The sequence below is a fragment of the Neltuma alba genome, unplaced genomic scaffold (assembly GCF_004799145.2).
Source record: "Neltuma alba isolate B1F8T4 unplaced genomic scaffold, ASM479914v2 tig00010367_pilon, whole genome shotgun sequence".
NCBI classification, from domain to species: Eukaryota; Viridiplantae; Streptophyta; class Magnoliopsida; order Fabales; family Fabaceae; genus Neltuma; species Neltuma alba.
The window spans coordinates 469,861-492,600 of NW_021635273.1; the positions used below are offsets into that span (position 1 = coordinate 469,861).

The window sequence follows — 22,740 nt, forward strand, 5'->3', positions numbered from 1 at the left end:
CCAAATAAGACTTCAACACAAGAAAGACAGAATTAATGATGATTGATAAGTCAAGCGCAAGGAACAAGCATCTGGTATACGAGCTCGTGTTTGAGTAGCTTAGCCACAACTCATCAATAAGATTATTGGAGTAAATGATAAGAATGGGAATGAAACAATCCAGAGACAATATGAAAGATGGAGGAAGCTAACAAATTAAAACGTATTCTGTAGTAATCTGTTATCTTTCATTGTAATTAGTAATTGTCTTAAAACTTGGGAAACTGGACTTGTGAACTACATCTGCTTGCAGGAAGAATAGGGCACTCAATAAAGTCTGACCTAGAAGTGTCCACGACAGATAAACTTGATAAAGCTGGCTGTTGTGTCTTGAATCCACGTTGCATTCAATTCAAGGAGTAAACCCAACGCCTTTCTTTATAGCCTCTTTAATTCTCTCTAAACTGTACAATCCATCATCAGCTTTAACCCCTGGAAAAAAAAAATCCAATTCCTTTCAATGCTTGCAACCAGATTTTGCCATATTCATCATCTTTCACCTCATTAATTATCATCAAAGATGATAACAAAACTAAGATATGACCAAGTGTTAATTCTAACTAGAATGTACCTGCCTGGTTGCGGATGCTGAGCAGGTTGGCTTTCTGCTTGAGTTTAAGAGCAGTTTCAAAGTAGTCACGCTGATCAAGCTCAGATTCTTTTCCGTACTGCCCATGCTCCCAAAGACACCCTCCTTTTCTCTTCCGTACTACCCCAAAGAAACCCTCGGTTAAGCTTATCAAAGTTTTTGCAGATGGTAGGAGACGGAAGAGACGTTCGCATGACATAATTTGGGATAGTCGATGTCACAGAGGAAATCAAAGTGTATTCACTTGCCAGGGACATAGAATTAGTTTTCCACTTAGAAAGCCTTGCTTTGACTTTATCCATAGTGTCCTGAAAGGTCTCTATGCTAACTCTCTTGTGATGTAGGGGAGTGCCCAAGTATTTACCCGGATTAGTTGTTCGATTAAAACCCAAACATCTGCTAACCTTAGAGCATCTATTATGATTCACATTAGAGGAGAAGTAAACCCAAGTTTTAGAAACATTAACCTTAAGCCTAGAACTTGCACAAAAGGAATGAAGACAGTTATTGATCAACTCAGCTTGTTGCAGGGAGGCTTCAGCAAATAAAAAGATATCATCCACAAAAAACAAATGAGATAGCGAGGAGGCCATTCTTAGTGAGTCCGACTGGTCTCCACTCATTGCCTTCCATCTTTTCTTGAGTCAAGTGGGCCAATTTCTCTATGCAAATGACAAATAGGTAAGGGAAGATAGGATCTCCCTGTCGTACTCCTCTAGAAGAGTGAAAAGATTCTGCCTTGCTGCCATTCTAGAGAAGCTGGAGTTCAGCCATGGTGATACTCACATTAATAATCCTTACAAAGTGTTCTAAGAGGTTCAGCTCATTCAAACAATTTTTAACAAAGTTCTAGTTAACCCGATTGTAAGCTTTTTCAAGATCATTCTTGATAGCTAAATAACCCCTCTTCCCTTCCGTGCATGACTTCCTAGGTAATGATAATATTATCAAAACTATGACGTCCCCAAAAAAAAGCCACATTGATTAGGAGATATAATTTGGGACATAAATTTCTTCATCCTGTTTGCCAAAATTTTTGTCACTATCTTATAGACCACATTACAAAGACCTATAGGGCATAAATCTTTGAAATTTTCTGGAGGGTCTTTTTTGGGAATAAGAACAATCAAGGTCCCATTGATCTCACAAATAGATTGGGGATTGGCAAATAAAAACTTCACAAATCTCACAAACTAACAATATCCCATTGATGCTAGAAGAATAAAGCATTGAAGCCGTCTGACCCTGGTGATTTTAAGGGGTCCATACTAAAGAGAGCACTTTTAATTTCAAGTTCATCAACGTCACCGGCACAGCACCTCAACTGAATATCATCAATGGCCAGATATAAAAGTCCACAAGATAAAGCATCTCAAATCGATGTGTCTTCTTGGAAAAGAGAAGAGAAGAATAACGTGGCTTTATGCTTTATTTCCCTTTTGTTATAGCACCAACTACCATCATCAAGGAAAATTGCATCTACTTGGTTAGTTTTCCTGTGTCTATTTGCAAAGGAATGGAAGAACTTGGTGTTCTTGTCTTTGTGTACATTCCAATTTAATCATGCTTTTTGAGCATAGAGCAAGGATTCTTGTGCAATAACTCCTTCAAGCTCCTTGCAGATTTCAACTTGGAGTTCTTCATAATAATTATTGTTATTCCCATGAGCCAGAGCCCTTGTTACCCCTTCAAGCTGTTGCAAGAGCTTGTTCTTTTGTCCCTGGATATGATCAAATACGTTTTCATTCCACACACAACATGCATCAGTAAATTGCGTGAGGTTGGGGTTCTAGTCCATATCATTATTCCATTGGTCTTTAAAAAATTCATTAAAGTTTTCATGAAGGACCCATGACTTAATAAAACGAAAAGGATGATGTGACTGTTCTCTGCACAGGTCAAGATGAAGAAGAATGGGGCAATGGTTAGATTTATAATGTGAAAGATGCGTTACCTTAGCATAAGGAAAGAGTTGATACCTTGCTTTATTAGCCAGATAACGGTGTAACTGAGCTTCCGTCGTGCCCCATTTCTAGGTGAATAGTGGCCCACCAAAGCCCAAGTCTTGCACATTACTCCCTTCATACCATTTATAAAAGTCCCTATCAACCGAGACCCTATATGAGGCAGAAGATTTTCTCTCAGTTTCAAATAAGCTTGCGTTGAAGTCACCACCAAGGATCTAAGGTTCCTGCATGATGTTGTCAATGTGCTGAAGTTCATACCAAAGAGCTCGCCTAGCCACAATATTTGGACTAGCATTAATTATGGCAACAACAAAGATACCATGTCAACTATTCTTAATCTTTGAGTAGATAAATTGCCTGTGCTTTTTAAGGACCTCTACCTTATTGACCCCAGATTTCTATAAACACCAAATCCCTCTGCTATACTTATCTAACTCAATAAAAGTGAAGTCTTGAAATCCCAAGTGTCCTATACACTTTTCTGTTTTTTTTTGTTTGAATGAGTTTCCACTAGTGCAAGGAAGTCAAGTTGATAGTGTTTCATTGTTTCATGCACTAGGCCAGGAAATGTCTTTGCGCCTGTGCTTCTTGAGCTCCGTATCATGAAATTCATAGAGAAATAATGAGATTATTTGATATTGTTTTATTGTCCTACACCTGGACATTATCCGCTATAGCCAACAAATTATTAACATTGGTTGTCAACTCATTAGGGGGACGGTCTGAGACTCCTGCAATAACCCTTAAAGGTGTAAAGTTTGTCGCGCTAAGATGGTTTGGTTTGGGGGCAATGAGGTATCCATACAATCATATTCTATCATAGTAGTTATTCCTTCTATGGTGTTTGGGACCTGGGACTGGTTAGGGGCTTCTTTTCTGAAGTGCAGTAAACAGATTGATCGAGTTAACGAGCATGTCCTTTGGAGCCTGGCCATTTTTTAGTTTTGGATTGTGCTTATTCTCTTTCCCACGTGCTTTGGGCTTATCATTAGTTTTCCTTTTTGAACCCACCTTGACCCAAGTGCCAGAATTTATCACATCCTTTCCAAAGTTTCTTCTTCTGATTGATTCCATATTAGTTGATTTCTCGGTCATAATCGGATCTTTGACTCACCTCTCTGCTTGATCCTAGACTGATTTGTTGCTAGATTTCCTTCACCAGATCCATTTTTATTTGCCCCATTCCCTCACCTCCAAGAATCTCATTTCACCAGCATCTGCGGCCCTAGGTGGCTGTCAATTGTTTCTGGTGTGTTTCTATTCGACAGTGTTTGAGCACAACTGGATATCCCTTCCTGTTGGATGAGTGGGTCCCTAGCCTTCTTTAGGCTGTCGGCAACATTCTTCTCAATAGAATCCACTGTTCCCTTATTTCTTACTAGTGCAATATTGAGTTCGGCACAATTCTACTTTATGTGCCTATATTTCTCGTAATGGAAACACACTTGATGGAGCCCTTTACAGATTATTTAACGATCTTCACTCCAAGTTGTGAATGAAGGTAGCAGAAGCTGTTAGAGATCAATTTCCACACAAATCTTAGCAAAGCCTCCCTAAGCATATATAGATATGGACCTTTCTATTTTGATGGTTCAACCCACCATATGTCTTATTATTCCTAATGACTCGACATTATAGAATTCCATCGAGAGGTCTGGTATAGATGTTGATTATCAGCCTTCCATAAATTGAAGTTGGGTCTCCAATGTTTCACTAGATGGCAGTGATTGTCAATCATCCAAGGTCCCACCTAGAATGCATAGTCCCAATCTTCTCTGCTAGTAACGCTACAACAAAATACATATTTTTTCTTCCCCTACTCATGCCTGTTTTGAAAAATAGAGGATAAAAGTCACTTTTTCTGTCCACTTCTTAGAATAGACGAGGAAAAGGAAGGCATTCTCGTCTGTTTTTTTAAAGCCAGACAAGAATTCAGAGTATTCTCTTCTGCTTTTATAAAGAGACGAGAATATACTCTGGAGTTTTTATAACTTGTTCTCTCTTTCATCTTCTTCAGCGGTATTTGTACCCTAAATACCGTAACATCTCCACTCGCCCCTCTGCGTATGCGCACTCCGCCCAACCTCTTTCCCTGAGCACGCGCACACTCAGTGACCCCTATTTGTCGATGTGCGCACACACCTCGGTGATGAAGATTAAAGAGATCAAGGTGTTGGTGGTTCTGGTTTGGCTGAATGGGTTTGTGAGGTTGATGGGAGATGAAGTCGAAGGTTTTAGTTCATTGTTGCCGACTGGTTCTGCGAGGTCTGCTCCTTCATTCTTTGGCCGATGGTCAGAGGAAGATGATGATTTTGGAAGATGGAGTCGCGATTGTGGATTGATAGAGGAGGGAGTGAAATCGCAGACTCTCTTCTCTATTTTGGTCAAATGGTTGATCGAAGAAGAACAAAGAAACTTTTAGAATCATGCCCTAATGCTTCTTGCCTAAGGTGGAAAAGGAAAAAGTAGAAGGCAAGTTATCTAGCACGATATTAGCAGCATGATTGTTGAATCTGAGAGAAGGGTTAAATTAAAGACACCAGATGGATTGTTAGAAGCATGAAAGTATCGATGCTTTATCAGAGTTAGTATATATCTGAACTTCCTCTATTATATGATATCTATTTTAAATCATTTCCTTATATTAATAATACGTTTGTGCAGCAAGAGGATTGGATCTTTGTGCTATGTGGATTTTACTTCCCAATTGATCTCTTAGCACCTGTGTTTTACTTGTTGTACAGTGGACATGTAGAGGCTGCGATAAAGAGCTATAGACTAGCATTGATACTTCGTCCAGACTTTCTCGAAGCTACTTGCACTCTTCTGCACACACTTCAGGTATCGGAAAAAAAATGTATTTCCCCCTTCAGTATGTTTTTTTGATGACTTCCTTTTATGAAGGGAACATTTAACTGCAATCTATAAACTTGTTGTGGAGTATTAGGATTAAACTTATTCTGTCTTGATTCTCTTTACTTGAGCACATATATATACTGTAATGCTTGGTCCTTTCTAGCTGTCTTTGTGGCAACTTCACTTTGGTTAATTTCTAAGCCAATCCATTATTGTAAAGTTGCATTTCATAAGTTGTTTGGGACCTAATGAGGTAATCTTGTGTCAATTGTAGTGTCTGCTATTGGGAGGGTCGTGATAAAATGTTTAAGGAAGTTGAAGGGATCATCAGATAGCAGATCAATGTCAAGACCATATGAATCTACCCACGGTTGCATGAGAACTTAGTTTTTGAAGAGTTATTTTGTTAACTAGTTAAATCAGATCAATACAAAGAAATTATATTTTTTGGCTTAACATTCACCAAACAGATTCAATCTTATTATTGGCGGTGATTCTTGAGAGTAGAAGCTTGTTATTCATATCAATCAAGCCTGTTACTATATTAATATCCTAGAAGACGTTAACATCTGTTCACGGTGTTCTTTTAGCAATATTGATTTGTATTGTCATCAACTTTCTTTTAAGGTACTCTGCTTCATATGTAGTTTTCAAATTCTGTAGCTCTTCAGTTTGCCAACTTTGATTGAGTTCACTTGTCACAAGACTTGGTTATTTCCTGTTCTGCAGATAGCTTCAATAACTTGTAAGCTTATTCCTTAGATAATGCTCGTGCTCTTATGCTGTCTGGTGAAATCTCCAGATTTGAACTGAAATTGGTCATTGGTGTTATTAAACTCTTGTGCCTTGATCTTGCTGAAAATTTTTGAGTTGCTGTAGACGCTAACTCTATTGTCAAATTACTGATTTTGAGCTACTTGTTTGCTGTCACAAGTGTGAAATTGTTGAGATTTGAGTTAACTAATCATCCGAATCTAATTGTGCTGTTGTTGCTTATTTTCTTACCATAAAACTGCTTGACTAATTGTTCCTTGAAGAGTTAGAACACCTTGAATCATCACTTGTCAGCTTGTTTTGTTAGATCACATAAGAGCACCACCTTTAGGGGGGGGACAAAATAAATATTTCTTCATTCTTTTCTAGTTGATTGAGTGTCATTTTAAATCTATGCAGACTTGTTTTCAAGTGTTCCTTGCTTGAATTTGGTGAAATTGGCATTGCTTAAGCAAAGTATAACTTGCTGGAATTTGTTTGTAACTTTTCATATTTGAATCCAAACCCTTTTTCTTCAAATATTTCTTTTTTTTTTTTTTAGCAAAAGCATTTGATTTGCTGCTGAAGTAAGTGCTACTTGGACATTGACTGGAATTTGTTGAACAAGGCTTGATACTTGCAAAGCACGCACGAGTAACAAGGAGCAACAATTTTGAAGTGTGTTTTGTTCATTTCATTATTAATTCATTTGAACCATTCTGATGTAATGCAAGAAGGTAATTGAGGATTAATGTGTGATTATCAAGTTACAGAACTTGACATGGTTATGTCAAAGAAAGAGCATAGTGAAGGTATTGGGTTCGTCTTTAGTTGAAGGTATTGGTTTCTGTATGTATTTCTCCATTTTTGAAGAGGTAAGTAAATATAATTTTAGTTTTGTAATAGTTGTTGAATTTTTAAATTGAATTGTTACTTATTTTATTTTTTTCATATGTTTAAATTTGTTCATTTGTCAATTTACAGATTTTTTATAATGACTGATCATACACCGTTGATGATATTGATTTTATTTGAGACTTTTTGGCACAACAACTGTTTCAAGAATGGTGGTCTAGAAATTTATAAAGTTTATGTTTAGAGATAATAGGTTATCAATTTTGATTTTTGTAATTTGTTCTTTTATCTAGTTAGTTGATGTGTTAATGTATTGATGGAATCATGATTTTGATATATGTTGGCTGAAAATATTGACTGGTTTAAATGTTAGACTATTTCAACTTATTAGAAAGTGGCTGTTGTGACTATTGTTGTTGTTCTTTTAACAGTTAGTAGTATGGCAAGTGGCATTCAAGAAGTCATTTTTTTTTTAAAAAAAAAAAAGAGCACATTCACGTCTGTTTCAAGAAAACAGTAATAAATAGGAAAACTTTTTACTTCTGTTATGATAAAACAGAAACAAAAAGTCACCACTATTTACTTCTGTTTTAAAAAATCTTTTTTTTTTTACTTCAGTTTTATATCAAAACAGACATAAGTAATGTTAGATTTAAGGTGTTGATGATAACAATTTAAGTTATTTCTAGTTTAGTAAGTTGATCGATCACCTCATTGATAAAAGGTTAATCAATCATGTATAAGATAAAACGTCTCTGTAACTTAACACTATGGTTGATCAATAACATGATAAATAATTCAATATTTATGAGTTGATTGATTAATTGATTGATCATCATTAACAATCGTTTAATGTACAAGGTCGTAAAAAATTATCGATCAATTAATTGATAATTTAATGTCCGATCAACTGTCAGAAAAAGGCATACAATTCTAGTAAGTATTTATCGATCACTTGATCGATTAACGAGTTATCGATGAGAAGAAAGATAAATAGTAAAGCTTTTGTACTTACTTTTTGTCCTGATTAATTCACTATTTATCGATCACTTTATTGATCAGACATTAATCGATAACATGTTCTAACACTGCATGATAACTTACTGGTTTATCGATAATGTGCTCTGTTTAAGTAGTTTGGCAAGATTTTTAATCCATCAATTGATCGATCACTCTTTTATTGATCAAATAAACGATCATCATCACCTTCATTGTATTTCTTTATTTTAAATTTTTTTATCATCTGATCAATCATTGATTTATCCATAAAATGATCGATTATCCAAACATCTACAACTTTTGTTTTCACATAATGTAATCGATCAAAGTTTTTCCTGGTCTTTTCTGAAATAAAATTTCAACAATCATTTATCAATCACTTAATCAATTAATTATACATCGATCATTTACTCGATCATCTTATATTCAGCAATTTCACTGTGAAAATCTCTTTAAAACTTTTTATCGAACATTTCACTGATCAACTGTTTATCAATAAAGTATTCGATCAACACCCTTTGAAAATATATTTATCTTATACTTAGTTTTATCAATAATGTGATTGATCAAACTTTTTTTCATCATTTGTTTGATTATTGAACCACTTTATTTCATAACAGCTATACACGATTTTTTTTCAAAATCTTCTTTCTCTTTATCTTCAAATTTTTCTCAACCTTCCTGTTAGATTTAACTCTCTATTGAAAACAGTCGAAGGCAAAGTTAACTTTAAAGTTTATTCTTGCATAATCCTTTTAGAGGTCACTGATTTCATTTCTCACTTTTTATTGATCACTTGTTCGATCATCTGTTGATTCATAATCTAATCGATAAATATACATGTTTGACTTAAGCTTTTTCCTTATATTTAATCGATAACTTGATCGATCAACCATTTATCAATCAAGACATCGATCAAGTAAGTTCAGATTATATTTGAAGTACCTGATGATTGATTCTGTACTTTCCTAACTGTTATATAACTATAAATGATCATAACTTGTTCTGTTTTCTTCACAAATTTTTCTTCAAAAAGAGGACTTACTTGTTTCAAAGGCTGTTACAGATTATGACGCTCAACGGTTATTTAGTAGCCTTTAATCTACTATGTCAGAAGTACTAATGGTGAACTACCGTTGTAACTGCTGAACACATGCAACTGATCTTCCAACAGCTAAAAGCTCTTCAGTCTAACAGTGTAAGAAAATGGGCCAGTCCACCTTAGTGGATTGGACCCAAATTCATTAAACTTTGGAGTTCTGATGTAAATTACAAAACATATGGGTCCTTAATTGCAATTTTAGCCTTTTTATTTGATATGCAAAAAGGAGGGAACAGCTACGGAGGAGGCAGTTTTTCTTTTTTGAAAAACATAAAGTTAAACTCGTAACCGTAGCATCAGAGTGGACAACGTTTTTTTCCTTCTCCAGACTCCTCCTCCATCAGTTCTCTCTTCTTCATCTTTCCCCCGTACATTTTCTGTGTCTCCAAGATCTGAGTTTAACACTGTAACCGGACCTCCATGTGGCTATCTGAAGATTTCGAACACTTCAGGTACGCCCGAAATCCTTCATTGGTATTAGAGCTGTAATTTTTCCTGTTGATTATATGGCCTGCGTTTTCATATTAGTATTTTTTTTCCTGATTGTTCGGTCTGAGTAACTTGTGATTTGCTTCAAATTATTATGCAAATCCTTCATTTTATTTCCAATATCATTGTTTTGTATCTTATGTTTGTGATTAGAGATACTAGATTCTTCTCCGCCTCCATGAACGCATTCTTTTTCTTGGATTGTTTTTTGGCCATACGATGTTCATTTTTGGGTTTGCTCAAAATCAGGTTTTTAGCATACAAAAACTATCCCATTGTGTAGAGGACGAAAAAATGAAGAAAATGATATAAAGTATGCGAAATTTGGGCGTCGGACGGAGGAGATATGACGGAAAGAAGGTTTCGGGTCTGACAGGTCCGTCGGACCCGACCCGTGTGCAGAAACCGGGTCAAGATGACCCGGTTGGAGGTTGAAGATAACCTCCAGGGCCAAAACGGCGTCGTTTTGGCCCTCCTTTAAAAAAAAAACGTTTCGACCCTTCTGAAAAAATGAGGCATAGAAATTTCAATAAAAAAAAAGGGTTTTTGGTTGGGCAAATATAGGTTGAGCCCAAACAGCAAAAAACAAAAAAAAACATTTTAGTGCTAAAAAACGAATTTTAAAAAAAATTTTGGTGTACAGAACTGCCATATGGCGCGTGCCGCCACGTGGCATGCCATCTGGACACGTAGGCCCACCACCTGACAGGTGGTGGCGCGTGGAGGCTGCCAGCACAGCGTGTGTCGCCGGCGGTCGGCTGCGTGGCGGCATGTGACGTACACGCGCCGACAACGAGAGTGGGCGAAGTTCCCCCCCCCCAATTTTTCGCTAATTCTTCCTTCTAGGGGGCGCATGTAGGCCCGTGGATGGTCTGTTTGAGGTGCGGTTTGTCTCTAAAAATCCCTAAAATCAAGATCTTCATATTGATATATAATTTGATAATTTTTGAGACAATTAAGGATCCGCTGGTGAGTATTTTCAATGTATTTTCTGGTATTTTCATGCGGAAATAAATTACAAAATATTCTAAATAATTGAAATGATTTTGTTCTAGGTGAAAATGAAGCAAGAGGCTTCTAGTAGCACTGAAAATATCAAAGATGGTTCATTGGAATACTCATACGTGGATAATGCAGTTCCAGAATATGAACCAGAGGATGAGAATCCTGAAGAGGACCCTGAAGAGGTTCCTTAAGAAGGCCCGGAGGAGTTAATGGATTCTGGACTTGAGTCGGAATCTTTATTCCCCACTGAACCCCTCCATACCGAACCTCATTTGGTCTTTAATGATTCACTAGATCTTCCCAATGAAATCGAAGTTGAGGAAGGAGAAGAGGTGGATCAACCCTGTACCCCTGCTTTAGCTATGAGAATAGCTGAAAGAGATGCAGCCAAACTGACAAATATAAAAGGGATCAATGGCGTGCTCTCCAGCTACATCCATTACATGACCGATAAGAGGAATATCGAATTCTACCTTAAAGTCATAATGGAGTACATAAGAGCAATAAGGGTTAGAGGCAAACCTAAAGGAAAACCCATAAGGAAATTTTACTGGATCTGGGCTATAGATTTAGTATCATCCTTTATGACCAAAACACGCAAACTTAAGAAGCTGAGGAAAGTGATACTTGATTATCTTTATGTTCATATCAAATGATGTAATACTTCTATTTGCTTTATTGATGTTTATTATATTAAGTTTTTGGGTTTCATGCATTGTAAACAGACTAAGTATGTTATTTCATTTAATGAAATTACTTGAATTATTGTTGTATGATTATTTGTGAATATTATGTGTATGCCTTTTATAAGTGGGAGCTTTTAGAAGATAAGACTTCTAAAGGTTACATGTTGAAGTGCTTATATAGTATTCTTGATAGAATATAATGATAATTACTAGTATTTGTGTGATGGGAGGTACAAACGTATTCTCCTGATCATAGATCTTGTAATTTTATTATTTACTGACCGAGGATAATATAGGCACATTACATTGTATACTTCATTGTGCTATATAACTAAAATGTTCTTTGGTTCGGTTCTCTTTAAAGAGAACATAGATTAATGTGGGATAGATTTGTCACAGAACTAAGAATGGCAACCAAGAACATAATTGCTGAGCTTAATAAGGGAGAAAAGCTTAACGGGGACAACTGGGACATCTAGCATCGAAAGGTCCAGTATATCCTAGAGGAACAGGATGCGATAGAGCCTCTCACTACTGCTATGGTTGAACCTGAATCTGGTAACACGGTCCAGCATAGGAGAGACCAAAAGGCATATCTAACCTGGAAAAAGAAGAATAGCATAGCAAGAATCACACTTTTGAGCTCCATGGCTGACGAGCTGATGTGCGAGTTTGAGTCGCACAAAACTGCACAGGCCATGTGCATAGCATTGAAGGATAAGTTTGGCGGAGTCTCTACAACCAACTTTAGAAGGTTGACGATTAAGTTCGATACTTATAAGCTCAAGCCAAGCAATCCTATTAAGCAACATCTGAGAGAGATGGCCAATATGATCCGGGAACTAAAGGAAGCTGGACATAATCTGTCTGATGAGCAGCAAGTGCAGGCTGTTATCAGGTCACTCCCTGCAAGTTAGGAGCACATGAAAGTCAACCTAACCCACAATGAAAACATCATCAATTTTAATGATGTAGCTAAGCATTTGGAGCTGGAAGATGAACGTCTAGAGGCTTACAAGAGCTCTGGAGAGACCTATTTGACTAAGGATGCTGGTACTTCCCAATCTAAGCCCAATTTCAAAAAGGGCAAGAAGCCCCAAAAGAAAGGGAAGAAGGGCAGTCCTCAATTTAAAAAGGGCAAGAAACAATTCAAGAAGAAGGGAAAGAAAGGCGGGAAGAAGAAGCTGGACCTGAAGAAGGTCAAGTGCTTTGCCTGCCAACAGATGGGCCATTTTGCATGTGACTGTTCCAAACAGGTTGAAAGCAAAAAGGTATTAGTGAATTATGTGAATTCACATGTTTCATATGTTTCTAGTACTATTTTTCTAACAGAACCTGTTTCTTCTTCTTGGATTATAGACTCAGGCTCCACAGACCACGTAAGCAGGGATCGGGGATCCTTCGTGGAATACCGTCGGTTGCCATATCAAAGCAAGTGGCTTTACGTTAGGAACAATGCGAAAATCGAGGTTCGAGGCATTGGCACCTGCAAACTTACTTTGTGTGGTGGAAAGACCTTGATACTCCATGATGTGCTTCATACTCCCGACATCTGACAGAATTTAATTTCTGTTATTTTCTTAGTAGACTTTGGGTTTAATGTTAACTTTCATGATAAAGTTGCAGACATTTCCTTCAACTTAGAATTTTATGGTTCATTGTTCAGATTCCAGAGATTTTTTGTTATGGATCTTGTTTTTGGTTTTAACGCTCATGATTGTTTTGCTATTTCTTCAAGCAATCCTGATATGAACATCAGGCATGCTAGACTAGGACATATTAATCAAAATAGAATGATTAAACTAACAAAAGAAGGAATGTTGGGCGCAATCCCTAACATGAAAATGTCCTGATGTGAAAATTGTCTAGCTGGTAAGGCAACTAGAAAACCTATCGGTAAGGGAACAAGAGCTGAAAATCCATTATAATTAATCCATTTTGATATCTGTGGTCCAATGAGTGTGAGGGCGAGACACGGAGCTTGGTATTTTATTACCTTCATTGACGATTTTTCACGATATGGTCGTGTCTATTTGATCACACATAAGTCTGAAGCTCTTGAGTGCTTTAGACAATACATAAATGAGGTAGAAAATCAAATAGACAGTAAAATTAAAGCATTACGAACTGATCGAGGTCGTGAATATTTATCTAATCAATTCAAACAGCTCTATGAAGAAAAAGGAATAATCAGACAACTGACTATCCCTGGCACTCCACAACAAAATGGAGTTGCTGAAAGAAGAAACAGAACTCTTCTAGACATGGTTAGGTCTATGATGGCTCAAGCAAACCTGCCAATTTCATATTGGGGTGATGCTTTGTTAACGGCGACCTTCATACTTAACCGTGTGCCCTCAAAATCAGTCGCTTCTACACCCTACGAGTTATGGACAAAACGCAAACCAGATCTAAGCATCTTGAGACCCTGGGGGTCAGCGGCGTATATCCATGACGCTTCTCATAAGCATGGGAAGTTGGGTCCCAGAGGAAAGAAATGTATCTTCATAAGGTACTCTGAACATTCAAAGGGATATGTTTTCATAGGTGAAAACGAAGATGGAACAGTGACTGAAATAGAATCAAGAGATGTACCATTCATTGAGAATGAATTTCCTAATAGAGGAGATGTTGACCGCATTGTTTCTCTTTATGAAACACAAGAAGACAATACAGAACAAATTGACAAACCAGAATCGTTTAGGTGTGTCAATCTGAGTGGGAGCCAAGAAAGGTCAACACCAAGACCTGAACAAAGAAAGAAAGATAAACAAATAGCTCCCGTCAGAAGGAGTAACAGGGAAAGTGTTCCCAAAAGACACTTTCAAATAGAAGGCGAATCTTTCTTAGTTACTCCAGAAAGGGATGATGAGCCTCGTTTTGTACAAGAAGCCTTGTCAGGTCCTGTGAAAGATGAATGGATGAAAGCTATGGAAGAAGAAATGGACTCAATGAAAAAGAACCAAGTTTGGGTGTTAGTTGATCTTCTAAAAGGGCGTAAAGCCATTAGGAACAAGTGGGTTCTCAAAATTAAAAGAAAAGTGGATGGATCAATTGACAAATACAAGGCTCGATTAGTGGCAAAAGGGTACACACAACAGGAAGGCATAGATTATGAAGATACGTTCTCACCTGTTGTGCGTTTTAATTCTATTAGACTTATTCTAGCAATAGTAAACAGTTTAGACCTAGAATTACATCAGATGGATGTAAAAACCGCATTTCTAAATGGTGATCTGGATGAAGAAATCTACATGGAACAACCATTAGGTTTCATTGAAAAAGGAAAAGAGAACAAAGTTTGTAAACTCAAAAGATCCATTTATGGATTGAAACAGTCATCCAGACAGTGGTATTTGAGGTTTCACAAAGCAATAACTTTATATGACTTCCAAATGATAGAGGAAGACCACTGCGTCTACATTAAACGGTTTGAGGGTAATTTTGTCATATTATCCTTATATGTAGACGATATACTATTAGCCGGAAATAGTCTAGATTCGGTGGTGGCTATTAAATAATGGCTCTTGTCGAATTTTGAAATGAAAGATATGGGTGAAGCAGAATATATACTTGGAGTTAAGATCCAAAGAAATCGCTCAAAACGAATCCTTTCTCTTTCACAAGAGAGTTACATCAACAAGATTCTTGAGCGATTTAACATGAAAGACTGCAATCCCATGAGTACCCCCTGTTGCTACTGGAGTGGCTTTGAGTTTTGACATGTGTCCCAAAACCGAGTCTGACAAAAAAAAGATGGAAAGAGTTCTATATGCCAGTACTGTTGGTAGTTTGATGTACACAATGATGTGTACAAGACTAGACATCTGTTATGCAATGGGACTGGTGAGCAGATTCCAGTCTAACCCTGGTGAAAAGCATCGGAAAGCAGTGAAGAGGATTTTGAGATACTTGAAGGGCACTTCCAATTATGCATTGTGCTACGAAGGAAGTGACCTGCGTCTTGTTGGGTACTCTGATGCTAATGTAGGCGGAGATGAAGAAGAACGAAGGTCAACTTCAGGTTATACCTTCTTGCTCAACAATGGCGCCATATGTTGGAGTAGCAAGAAGCAAACATGCATTGCCTTACATTCAATGGAAGCTGAATTTGTGGCATGCACTGTAGCAGTGCAAGAGGCTTTATGGCTGAAAAGATTTATAGAACACCTTGGATTTGGAAACAAGAGTACCAATCCGGTAATGGTATACTGTGACAATACTGTAACCATAGCCTATACTAAAGATCCTAAGTATCACAGCAAAACCAAGCACATTGACATCAAGTATAATTTTGTTAGAGATTACATAGCACAAAAGGTTGTTATTGTATAGTACATTTCAACCAAATGTATGGTAGCAGATCCTCTGACAAAGCCAATAGGCGAAAAAGTTTTTAAAGAACATGTACAAGGCCTTGACATACGTAAAGTGTAATATGTATACCTCATTAATGAAATTATATTTCTTCATTATCACTTTATGTGTCTGTCTGAAAGTATACAATGTCTAGTATATCGTACAGGTTAAAAAGGTTGGCTCTCTCACACGGGCAACCGCCTTTGACACTCAGGTGGAGTGAACAAAGATGAGACATTTGTGTTCACCAGTAAAGCAGTAAAGAATGTTGATATGGTAGGGAAGAAACACAAACCATATGTCGCCTTGACTAAAGTATAACAAGTCAAGATGAGATCCACGTTGACAAAGTTGGATCGAAGTTTGGAATCCCACTTCCATAATACCTGTAGCCAGACAACAAACTCTTCAACGTCAATGTCATAACAATGAGAAGAGTTGAAGAATTTGGGTTTAGATACTCAGTGTATCTGGACCTAACTCTGTACGGTGTTAATAATAAATCCAAATCGGCATACGCTCTTATATTAAAAGAGTAACACCGTAGCATGTGTTTCATACCACATGTGCTGGGAGAACCGCAAAAGGGAAGCAATTGAAAGATCCCTGCTTCATTGCTGTGTGAGTCCCAGGGAGGAATTATCCTCCTGTTGGTGTCCTTTGACTTTGACAATATCATGAAGATATGTTTCAGTGACTGCTACTTTGGATATGTCCTATGGTCATGATTGATGCGATCTAAGGTAGTATACTAAGAAAGCGACTGATTCATTTCAAAGTGATATTTGAAGGAAGATTGACTGTGATATACACACCTATGCTAGTGTCTGTGACATGTCCCTTATGACATTTTGTGGTCGTAAGTGTGGATACTAGACATAAGAGAAAGGTAATCTAAGTCAACCATTAATTCGAGAGGGATTAGATTTACCATGAAAAAGTATATACAAGTAAATCTAGGATATCTGAGGCATAATTTTAAAATTCAAGCTACACAAAGGAGAGGGTAACCTGTGCTGATCCTATAAAAGGGGTTTCTAGTACAAGGACCCTAGCAAAGACATCATGCCCACCCGGTCACGGCAAAGCACTAAGTATGAAATTGAGGAAAGGTGAAGAGTCTAGACCCACGACATCTAATCCACCAAGTGTGAATGGGAGATGTAAGAAAATGGGCCAGTTCACCCTTGGTGGATTGGACCCAAATTCATTGAACTTTGGGGTTTTGATGTAAATTACAAAACATATGGGTCCTTAATTGCAATTTTAGCCTTTTATATGATATGCAAAAAGGAGGGAACGGTTACGGAGGAGGTAGTTTTTCTTTTTTGAAAAACATAAAGTTAAACTTGTAACCGTAGATCAGAGTGGACAACGTTTTTTTTCCTTCTCCAGACTCCTCCTCCCTCAGTTCTCTCTTCATCTTCCCCCTTGCATTTGCTATGTCTCCAAGATCCGAGTTCAATACTGTAACCGGACCTCCGTGTGGCTATTTGAAGATTTCGAACACTCCAAGTACGCCCGAAATCCTTCAAACGGTTAATTAAACTTCTCTAATTATAAAAAGCATGAAGGGTATTGAATGACAGTATTGAATACATGAGCTACTATCTGTCAAGAAATTTCCTATTGTATTCAATACTTTGTTTTTATCGAGCTTTGGTGTTCAATATTCATTTACTCTGTAAGAGAGTTTGATACACCTTGCTTTACTCATTTTCTGAGAGTAACTCAAGAGTGTAGACTTTTAAGGGGATTGTAACTTTACGGGTAGTAAGGGGGAGTGATTGAGAAAATCAATTACTGTACTGAGGTACCAAAAGCCCATTTAATCTGGGGGACATAGTGAAAATCTCATAGGTGTTCTGAGAACTAGATGTAAATCAAATGATTGAGACTGAACCAGTATATATCCCGTGTCTTCCTTCTGCAGTGAAATCTTCCTAACTCATTCTTTTCTATTTTACTTACTTCATTGTTTCATTACGTTAAAATTTTTTTATAACTCATCCAATTCACCATCTTCTTGGGTGAAACTGCCACTAACAAATAATAGGTTATTTATGTTTGTTTTTAAAAAAACAGAAGTAAAAGATTAATTTTTTTACTTCAATTAGGAACAGACGTAAATAACACTATTTTTCTCTTCTGTTCAAAACAAAAGTAAACAGTAAGGTACTTTTCATGTTACTTCTTTTCATATCCCCAAAACAGGGAAAAAAAAAAGTCATCCAAAATAGAAATAAAAGGTCATCATTGTAGTAGTGAAATAAAACAATGTAATGGTCAATACTGAGCAGGGTAACCTTCATTGGTTGTCGAGGTTTCCACATTCTTCTGACCCTATCAATGAGGACGTGCTTCAGAATCTGGGCCCCTAAAAGCTTAATAATCGACGAGTTCATCCAGGGTTGGAACCAAGCCATGTACTGTTCATCCGTCACTGAGAGGACTAGGCATTTGGATTTACGTGCATGCCCGTTGTTGCCGGCTTCATCTAAATCGTCTTTTCCCTTGTTAAAGTCAGCCTCTACATTCATCTTTGCCGAAAAAGCTTTCCAACCATTTGCTATGTCTTCGTTCTCATCGTGTTTCACAAGAAAACCACCACAGCCTAGGGATAGAAGCTTCTCTTTGTAGGACATCGATACGGCCCTCCGATTTCCAGTCGCGGCTTCCTTTTCATTCATCTTCTTTTTCTCCTTCAATTCACCGCCACTGCCAAAAATAAAAGTCATCTGCGTCTTGGTTTGGTCCGGACCCTTGACACTAACATGGCCTCCTACTTCATCGCCGTCATTGCGACCCTTGTCTCCGTCTTCGTTACTTGCACCTGTCCCATCGCCGTCTCCTCCCATTGTCTCCATTTGACCATGGCAGCACGTTTTTAATTCTTGTTAGTATGGTATGATATGTCCCTACCAAAGTTTTTAATTTTTCTTTAAATATTATTCCATCCCTTAGCTTAATTATATTTAATTTAATTTATTGTGCTTTTATTTTATATTTCACCTTTGTCTTTATCCCCGATTCAACTACAAATTTGAAAAACTATTAAATATTCAGTGTTGAAATCTAGATTCAAATCTAATGGAAACAAATCGAATGTAATATAGTGCATAAATAGCAAGTTTAATTTGATGAAAAATTAATGAAAACTTATCTTAATATATAGTAAGCCTACTGTAACTATATCAGAATGGTTAATTAATTAGTTGTCAAACCACTAAACCAGGTTTGATCCTAAAAAACAGAATACTTTCATTAAACTCTTTTGTAAAACTTATCCCAAATACAAGGGTCGACTCTATAAGAAATGGAATTTTCTGAAAAGTTTTAAACTTTTTGAAACATCTTACACAATGATCTATTTAGTGGTTCAAATATCTAATTAATTCCCTCGCTTAAATATTGATAAGCAACTTCTGTCTAAACAATTAATATTTGACGGCACTGAAATTACTAAACATCTAACTATCGTCATACAACCATCCAAGCCAATGGAACTTACCTGCCAGCTGCAAAAGTCATGACTCTCCTCTTTATAGAGGTATTTATAGCGCATAATTATTTTACGTAATCACATGCAGATACGTACAAAAACTTAGCCACACATGGCTACCAAAACATAACTAAAAACATCAAAATAAGACTCGACGACTAACTGTTTAATTACTTCAACTGCCAATATGCTAAACTCCTTTGATAACTGCTCCCTTGCCCTTTAAGCCCTATTTATTCATTGTATGTCATTGAAGAAAAAGGTGAGATTCTAGAAATTTTAGTAATAATAGCAATCCATCATACAATTATATAAAGTTTATAAAGGCATGCAAATAATCCATATTAACAGCTTTGGCAACCAAGCATAATCAGTGATGCATATATATATGCATAATAAGCTTTGCAACCAACTATCATCAACAATGCTCATACATCACACACTTTGCAACGCATGGCCATGGCAACTAAATCAGCACAAAGCAAACATCACATGCTTATACCTGAGTAAACTCAACGCAAAGCAAATATTACATACTTTTACCTGAATACAGCTCTGCAAGCTACCAATCATTCATCACATAGCATATCCATCAGATAGATATTCATTAAAGAATGTAAGTACGATAGCACAAACATACATGCAAAGCTACTGTAAAAGTATAAAAGAAGGAAAAAGTCACTACCTAAAATCCTTTCTTCTGTTTTACCTTCTCCTGCTTTCTTTCTTATTTCTTTTCTTGGTGGACTCGGAAAAATATCAAATCCTATAATATAGATTCATATAAAGATGGGTCAATATTTAGTTTATTTACCTTTTATTATCAAGATATAAATTCTTTTGACCCACTAATGAATTCTATTTCTTTTTATTTAATAGTTATTCATCCTAGACAATATATTTATATTTATTTTATATATTTGAAGACATTTGAAATGTCTTCCCTTTCTAAATCCTCACAATTTATTACATTTTTATGTATATAAATACAGATGCATATTTCAATGTCAAAAGCGATCTTTCTGAAAACCCCAACTTCAAATTCCACGTTTAAACAATCATTCTTAAACACGCGCTTCTTTGTCATTTAAACTTCTAATCTTATCTTTTATTAGAAGCAAATAACATCCTTAAATCATTAGCATGATTTAATCCTCTAAGGTACTTATTTATCATTTAAAAACATGAACATCAAATCTAAATCACTTTCTGTTAGATTTTTGGGCTTGGATCCGCCCTTGATGGGCCGGATTATTTGACCGGGTATAAAGAGAATATATCAGTCAAATATCCAAGCGATATTGTGATATGTTTGACTTGGTCAAACACCCTGAATCATATCCAATCGGTTACGATATAGATCTAATTAATTTATATTAAATTAATTAATTTATATTGTGTAGATTAAATATATATTAAGTATATATATTTAGAATTAATTGTGATTGATTCTGGATTTAAATTCAAATATCATGATATTATGAGATAAGAATATATTATATCTTATCTCGGATTTTATCTGATGGGCTCAGTGGATATTTTTATGCTACCCAAAATATCCCTGACAAAAGCTATAAATAGAGGCTTCCCCCATCAGTTCAAATCACTCCAGTAGTAGAGCTTTCCTACTATCTCTCTCTCTCTCTCTTATTTTCTTTCTTGCAAAAGTGGTGCTCTGCTGTGCACTTAAAAGCTTAGACTTTTATAGTCTAGCTTAAGCGTGAGCTAAGGAGATCCGACCGACCCGACCCGAGATCCGACCCGGTATGTTTTCGATCCATTCTCCAATTTTTCTTACATTGGCATCAGAGCCGAGATGTTCTTGAGGCTCTCAATATATGTGTGCATATATATATTACACGCTCATTTTTTTTCCGCTGCATCGTGAATATGCCGTATGCAATTCGAACTCTATATGCTTGTGTTTTAAATTCACATACACACTCCGTTTATATAAGTGAAGTTCGAAAACATTACCTGTTATTCCCTAAGGCTTAAAAACGTGATCGAAGTCTACTTTCTGAAGCTTCCAACTTCGGCCGTTCGAACCATTCTTTTGGGTCTTTAAAATTGATGTTTTTTAAAAGAAAATAAACCCATAGAGTTGTAGAACACGAAAATACGAGTCCATAGACACCTAAAATGAATAAAACGGAGCTCGGAGGAGGAAGATACGGCGGTTCGAAAATGGCGGGTCGCGACGGACCCGCCGGAGCTCCAGCCGGATCTGGGGCGACCCGGCTGGAGGTCAGGGACGACCTGACCAGCCCAAAACGGCGTCGTTTTGGGCTGGCCAGGACGCAGCGTTTCACTTTAAGTGAAACGCTGCGTTTCGGGTCCGTGGACCCGGATCCCCCTGGAAGTCGGGTCGGTCCGAAATTTTAAAAAAAATATTTAAAATTTTTTTTTGAAATTAAAAAAAAAGGTTTTTTTTGAAATTTTTTTTGGACGCGCCATGTGGGCGCGTGGGGTCCACCTAGGGACCCTTTGGTCATAAAAAGCACATATATAGACTCCTTGAGACGTGAGGAATCAGATGGAATAGGTCAGGTGACGGCGAGAGGCCGGAAAGGCGGCGCGTGTATGACACGCGCCGATCCCGAGAGTGGGCGAACCTAGCCCTTAAAAAAAAATTTTGCTTATTGGGGCGCGTGAGGGCGCGTGAGGGGCTATTTTTGAGCCCTGTTTGACCTGAAATATTTCTAAAATCATGAGCTATGAATTAATATATTATGTGCTGATTTTTTATGACTTTTTTGGGTACGAAAAATAGCAAATAAATGTTTTTGAATATTTATTTTTTATTTTTCTTAACTTGTTCTTTTTGGGTTTAGGAAATGGCCAACTCAAACTCAAATTCTAACTCCTCTTTTGAAAAATATCCAACTTATTCTCCTCTTTCTGATGATTCGAAATCTTCAAATTATTATGCTGCCGAAAGTACAAATAAAAGAAAAGCGCCTCAATCACAAGTAAACTCTAATGTACCTGAGGGGAGCAGTGGTAAAAGGAAATGTGTTCCTGACCAACAAGAGGAAGAAGTCTGCAGACCCAAGGACATAAATTTAATAGAACAGATAGTAGAAAAGCATGCTGATGAATACAAGCATCAAAAGTGCCTCTTTTCAAAATTGACTTATTATGCTAAACAAATTGTCAATGAGCAAGACGCACTCTTTTTCTCAAATATTGCAATCCAATACAGAGAGGAACTGGCGAGGAGGGGACACATATTTAGTGAAGCATTTTTTAAACAATGTCTCTGTAGATGCTGGAAAGGTGTTAAAGAGAGTTTGAGAGAACCAATGATAAAATATATCATGAACGAATGAGTTTTTGTTCACATTTATATTTCTTTTAATGTTTACTCTTGAGACTTCATTTTTGGAATTATCCATTTTTTTTGTAAACATTCATGCTTCAATAAATAAAGTTCTTTTTATTTTCAAATGCTTTATTTGAGTGGGAGTTTCATGAGGAAAACTCCAAATTGGGGATATGTTCAAGGAAAGTCAAAGGTAAGAAAGGTAAGAGACTAA

At 36.8% G+C, this 22,740-nt stretch overlaps 1 long non-coding RNA gene across 2 annotated transcripts; it reads left to right on the plus strand.

Annotated features, from left to right (window-relative positions):
- The first annotated feature begins 5,008 nt into the window (after positions 1 to 5,008).
- LOC114756000 (uncharacterized) lies at positions 5,009 to 6,155 on the plus strand. Of its 2 annotated transcripts, none has more exons than XR_003741384.1 (3): positions 5,009 to 5,183; positions 5,340 to 5,436; positions 5,726 to 6,155. It is a non-coding gene; the product is annotated as an uncharacterized LOC114756000 (long non-coding RNA). The 2 variants fall into 2 exon arrangements; XR_003741385.1 differs by having other exon boundaries at positions 5,009 to 5,179.
- The last annotated feature ends 16,585 nt before the right edge of the window (positions 6,156 to 22,740 follow it).